Raw genomic sequence first — 6572 nt, forward strand, 5'->3', positions numbered from 1 at the left:
TTCCAACCCTGGTGATTCTATGATGATTCTATGATTCTATGACATAAGCGAGCACTGGATCTGTTCCTGTTCCCACAAGGTTTAATCAGCCTAACATGTGCCCGTGCAGGCAAAGTGAGCTGCTGTCCATGAACTGAATCTCAATGACCCTTGCTCTCCTCAGACAAAATTGAGCATCTCTTCATACTTTACTTGGAGCAGCTGTTAAGTGCTCTCAGCATTGTTGTTCCGCTCAGAGTTGGTGGTCCTCTCACGCTTGGTGTGCATCACCTCTGGATTGGTGGGCAGGCTTTGAAGCCACCCTCTTTAATTGTAATTCAACTACTTGTGATATTTTGGTACCAATTAATATTGATTTTACAATTGGTTTACAGAGATGTTGTTTTATTACTAATATATTTAATGTGCAAATCAATAAGAACACTTGTTTGGCTCTCTCCCTAGAAGGTAATAAAATCAAATATCTCAAGAGTAAAATGCTATCTGATCCATAAATGGCAGCAGCAGATGCTTAATGTAATAGTTAAAGACTATGCAGCATTCTTGGCACCTTCCATGCATTTTCCACATACACTGTACTAAAGTGACACTCAATAACTTGCTAGTTACAAAAAGTTTGGTAAATTTGTTGGCACCATGTCAGCCCAAATGAAGGCTTCAGTGCCAAGGAATGGTGCCACATGGACAAACCAGATGTTCCCAACTGCTCCTGGAAGCAATGCGGGCTGCAGAGGTTCTTCTGGGTTTCCCAGATTCGGAGTCCATAGCAGAAGACGGCAGCACTCCGATGCCTCTCCTGCTTCCCGGATCCCAGGTGAGAGTGAGCGGCTTTTTGGGAAAGACACCTGAAAGAAGGAGAGGGAGGACACAGATTTCTGCAGGCTGACAGCTGTCCAACGCTTCTGAAAGATGCAATGATATGTGGGTGCTTCTGGGAGGCATTTGCAGAGAAAAAATTAGACAACGCTGCTATTCCATCACAGGAGTCCAGCACTTCTCTTTCCTTGGGTTTTGCTGCTGTGGGTCTCGTTAGAAGGCAGAGCTGGGGGGGCTTCAAGGCTGGGGGGGATGAAGGGGGAAATGAGGCATGGGTGAGGGCATGCAAATCTGGGAAGAATTAACTGAGGTCAAACTGATGTTAGAGAGGCTGGCGAGCTTCAGGACAGAGCAGGGAAGGAGCAGAGCTTTGCACGTTCTGTCTCTGATTCCTGCAGAACAGACACCATCTTGGCTGCCCTGCGCTGCTGGCAATGCTGTGCTGCAACATGAAGCAGCAGCTCCTCAGTGCTGGGGTTTGTGACATGTACTAACTGCAGCCCCTGAAACAGAGAGGGAATTTACCTTTGGCTACTGAAGATGATTTATGGGTGAGCAAATAATGAACTTGGCAAACAGTGCATAATAAAGAGAAAAATCTTACACTTTTAATTAGCCAAAAATAAATGACTGAGCATGGGACTGAATCCATTGTCTTTGCATCTCAAGTTCTTCATCTTTCTTTGCAAGTCATGGTCTAACAAACATATTGCAGAAGTTTTGATTTTCTTTTCAAATGAGTAGAAAATTTTGAAATTCCTTTTCTGAAAAGGAAGACAAGCACCCTTGGGTCACCTCTGGCATTTTTATGTTTTATATTCAGATTTGCCACCTCTTGCCAAATACTTCAGGCTTGACATAGCGGCTTTTCAGAGCAGAAGAGCATTCCATGCATTTTCCCACCAGCTGCAGGTTTTATCTGAGCTGCCATCTCCAACCTCCTTCACGAGACAGCAAACATCAGCAGAAACAGGCAGGAATCCTCCCCAGCCCTGAACCCCCAGCCCGGCTGCTCACACAAGGGCTCTCTGGGGGCTTGTTGGCCAATGGATAACGGGGTCTACAGACATAATTCCCTGCAATTGACCCAAGGACACCGCCGTTCTTTGAGTGACCCTGAATGCCTGCTGCTCTCTGCTGAAGTGCCCTCTGGAGAGGTCGCAGGGGGATTTTGGCCTGGGCTGTGCAGGCTGCCACACACCAGCTATGATGGGATGGTGCAATTCCTGAGCTCAGCCCGCAGGTGTGTGCTGGGGATGGGGTCACTGCAGGCGCTTCCAGCAGCACCAGAATGGCCGAGAACAGTGGCTCTCCTCCTGCTTCAGCAGCTCTGGGAGGAGCAGGTCTGTTATTGCTGCTGTAAGAATTATTATTCCTCTCAATAAAAAATGCAAGTTAAATGAATGTGAAACAGCACCCTCCCGAATTCAGCTGCTGGCAGCCTGGCTCTCTGTTCTTCCTCCATCATCTCCTCCTCACAGACAGATGAAATGGGACAGCTGCTTTTGTGGGGAAGTTGTAAAGTACAAAATGCTTCATTTCTTCATGGAAATGGAAATGCATGTGGCCTCAAACCAGGCAGAGGGCTCTGCCCACACTGCCCCGGGGACCCACCAGTGATGGGGTTGAACGTGAAGGGTCACACCTGGCAGTGCATGATGACAAAGTGCAATGTGCAGTACTCCCTGCTCCATGCTGCTGGTGCAGGCAGCAGTCACAGCCATGCAGCTGCACCCCTGCAGAGAGCCACCCACAGCTGCTGCTTCTACCGTGAGAGTGCTGCAAGGCACACAGGACTCCAGCCGGGCCCAGCACCAGGTGGCCTCAGGATTTGAGGGGCAGGAGGGGACTACAGAGGTGTTGCTGGGTCTGACTGTGCTGAGCCCCCATCCTGCTGCAGCACTGCGGGTGTGGTCATGCTGGGATGGAATGCCTGGATTCCCCATTTGGAATATGCAAGATGGAGACAATAGAGCAAAGTGTAACCACTGTTTACTGAAAAAAAATTGTCAAGGATTTATTTATTGGAAGTGACTGAGGAATATGAATTCTACACTCCATTTAAAATGCTTTTTATTTCTCCCAGCCTTGGGGCTCTGAGTACATCTAATTTCACCCATAGCTATAATTCTCCACCAAACAGTTCCCGCTTCTCCTCTGGGTTCCCGAGGAGTCATTTTGGTTTATGTCCTCTCCCGATGCAGTTCGTGCAGTGGCTGGAGACAGTTACACGCCGGTGAACTTTCGGAGCCCTCCCTCCCCGCTGGGTGCACACTCACGCAGCACTAGGCAGCGGTGCTCTTCAAACAGCTTGACACCACACTATATATTTATTTAAAAAAATAAAACGCTAAATGTCTTTATCATGTAGGGGTTTCTCCTGAGGAGCTGTGTATTTCACTTCAGACACTTTGATTGTCCCTACCTTGCAGCTAACAAACTATTAGTTTTGTTAGTATATTTATTCCACTAAAATTGGAGCCCGTGATTACAAATCCAATACTGTGATTGAGTCAGGATTTGAAAATAAATCTGTCCGGGGCTCATCTGGCATTTTGGTGCAGCAGAGGCTGGGAATGCTGCTGCTGTGCCCAGCTTTGGCCCCGGGCCGCCCCGTGCGGGGACCTCACGACTCCACCACTGCAGCTGTAGTCATGGGCTGTTCAGTGCTGGAGCGTGGCCACTTCCCGTGTGAGCCATTGTGAACACAGCGCTGGGATTTGGAAACTGCGTATTGCATGCATGGGTGTTTTCACTCTCGTGGACTGCTGGGCAGCCCAGCTGTGACACAGTAAGGCTCGATCCCAATGCTTGGCGTCATTCAGAAGAGTGTGCAGCAGTCGCTGTCCCGGCGCATGCTGCGGGAGCAGGGGCAGCGGGGCATCCTGAGCCAAGCGCTGCAGTGGGTGAACTGCACGAGGGCTGAGCTCAGAGCCACTGTCCCACACTTTGCCCTGCTCCTCTGAGCTGTGAACCAAGAACGTGTGCCAGCAGTATGTACACATGAAAAAGGACTGTCAGGGAAGATTAAAACCCCAGACGGTCTTTATCGTAAGATTATTTTTTCCATTTATTTATCCTTTTTTTTTTTTTTCCTTTTAGCAAGAGCAGTCAGGTTTTGATATGATTAGAATTGCAAATCTTGCATGTTAAAAGGGAAGCACTGGAGTAAAAGGATGCTGCCTGTGTAATGAGACACATTTTAAATCCAGGCTAGGTAAATTCTGTGTTGAGCATAAAGGGTATGAAATAAACTAGCAGTAAGCTCAGCAAATGCCCCAAGGCGCGTCCCCATTAGTATTCCCATTTGTGAGCTCACTTCATAAGACTAATGGAGTTGCTACCTGGGGACATTAATTGTGCATGACACCATTGCCGAGCCTTTGTGCACTCTTACTAATATCACAGTGCCTCCTTGACAAAACGCCTGCAAAGATTACAAACATACCTAAAATAACTGCCACATTCACACTCATATTTGACAGGGATCTTCAAGTTCGGTTACAATAGAATTACCATCATTTCTTACACCTCTGGCTTTTTATTACATTAAACAATGGTTGATATTGCTTCCTTAAACCAGTGTCATATTGTGTAAAATCTATCTATCTCGGGCTTTTCTATTAAGCTCCCCATTCATCAGGGGAAGGTATAGCTTCCATATTTGACTCTTACTACAAATATAATATATTATATATTTCAGCACACGTGCATGCACCCTCCCTCCATTTTAAAGGCACAGCAATAATTTTGTTCTTGCAATTAATACTGAGAGGATCTGTACAGTGTAAGGTGCTTGCAGGTCTTCCAGCATTAATTATAATGTGATCTGCTGGGAAAAGTCTTCCTGTGTCTGTCTCTTTTGAATGGAAGTGTCCAGGATTAAGATGACAGATAAGAGGATTTGCTAAATTCACAGCCACCAGAGCAATGATGTGTTTAGTTAAATGGTTGAGTTGGGCTCTCTGGGAGCCCTGACACTGGGCTCTGTGTGTGCTGGCTGTGTGTGTGCATGGCGTGTGCCATGTTTGCTGCATGTGCTGCGTTGGCGCTGACGGCCTCCCTCCCATAAGTTGGCTGCAGGATCTGCTCCTTCTGCAGGCACCGCAGATCTGGCGGTTCTCCATTTCCAAGGGAGAGATGCCTGTGGGAGCCCACTGGAGATTTCAGCCTCAGAGGCAGTGTAAGGACACAGTATGAAAGCAAAATCATGGAGGCTCTTTGGGGATCCATTTCCTTGGAGAGCAGAATTTATCCTTGAGTGATCATGTCATGTTTTTATCATTTTAGGAATTGGGTGTTTGGCTTTGTTCCTGACACCGTCGGTGTGCCACCAGCTCTCTGTTCAGCTGCTTCTTCTCTTCACTGAGCTCCTCTGATGTTTCCTTGTGGAGAAGAACCATGGTGAGCTGCAGGTAAGAGAAGGGGACTGATGGGCGGTGCATGAAAACTTCTCTTGTCTTTTCTTGCTGGCAGGCAGTGTGGGCATGAGGCCATGGGGTGTCTTACACTGTCCCATGTCCTCCTGAAATCACCAAGAAGCGGCACTGAGTGCCAAAAGCAAAGTGTGGTTTCATCTTCAAAAGACAACAAAACGGTCAAGGGATTGTCCTTTTTGGAAATAATGGCTTATTTCAGTCCCCAGCATCTGAGGCCAATCAAGCTGTGCACAGTGCAGGATCTCCATCGGCAGCACCGCCGCCCTCAGGGACACCCCCAGCCCGGCCGGGCAGAGCAGTGCCTGCAGGTGCTGCCAGGGCCACCCCTCCTCACACTGCACACCATGTGGGATGAGCTGGAAGGGATGTCAGACAAGAGGGGCTGCTGGGTGCAGAGATCACCTGGCCTCTGAGTGAGGCAGTTATGGGAAGCGTTGGAGGAGCGTGTGAGCCGAGAGACAGCGTGTGCATAAGGACGGGCTGCCCCTCAGAGCCAGCATGCCGCGATTTCCTGCTGTCTCATTGACTTCTAGCCAAAAAGGCCAAAATGTCAGAGTTTTCTCGGGAATTCTAAAGTTGGAACTTAAAGATACTTGGAGCACTTGGTTTAATAGACCTTCACATCAGTGTATTCCCAGTTCCACACAGTTCCCCAGTGACACGGGACCTTTTGTCAAGCACATATGAAATTAAGTGAAATAAAAATCATATTAAAAATTATTACCATCTAACAGCCATTAGTCTGCACATTGCTGTCACGTCTTGATGGATTTCTCACTTAGTTCAATGAATGTTCTAACGACAGTGATAAAATCACTCAGAAAAAATATAATAAACTGTTAACCCTTTCTGCCGCCTCTTGTTTTTCAAAGCCCTGTAGGAGTTGCTCTGCACTAAGTTGCTCCCAGGCTGAGGGGGTGCAGGGAGAGGCCACTGCCGCGTGGGCACCCAGAGGTGCCGCCCTGTCCCCCAGCTGGGGATGTCATGCTGGGCACATGGCTCTCACTGTGTGCTGCCAGGACGGTGACAGCGTCTCCAGTGGCCTCTGCTGGGCAGGGCTGCAGACGACTGGGAGCATGTGAAGGAGATGTGGGTATGAATGGCTGAACCAAGCAGGAGAGTGGCTGCTCCCGGGACTGGAGGTGGGTGCGCCTCAGGAGCAACGTGATGGGTGTGTGAGTGTGTGGGTGTGTGCAGCAGGCGTGGGCTGGAGCTGGGAGCGGCTGTGGAAGTGCAGAAGCACTTGAGAGATTGGTGCAGTGTGATGCACTCAGCTGCCACTGCTTCCGAGCTGTGCTGGGCCTCCTGCCTTCCGTG

The 6572-nt window shown here is 48.7% G+C and overlaps 1 long non-coding RNA gene across 1 annotated transcript; it reads left to right on the forward strand.

Moving 5' to 3' along the window:
• The first annotated feature begins 756 nt into the window (after positions 1 to 756).
• On the forward strand, positions 757 to 5982 carry LOC149915472 (uncharacterized). The gene is made up of 3 exons (XR_016459009.1): positions 757 to 814; positions 5107 to 5231; positions 5455 to 5982. It is a non-coding gene; the product is annotated as an uncharacterized LOC149915472 (long non-coding RNA).
• The last annotated feature ends 590 nt before the right edge of the window (positions 5983 to 6572 follow it).

Source organism: Phasianus colchicus, chromosome 19, assembly GCF_987193195.1.
Source record: "Phasianus colchicus chromosome 19, bPhaCol1.hap1.1, whole genome shotgun sequence".
Taxonomy (NCBI): domain Eukaryota; kingdom Metazoa; phylum Chordata; class Aves; order Galliformes; family Phasianidae; genus Phasianus; species Phasianus colchicus.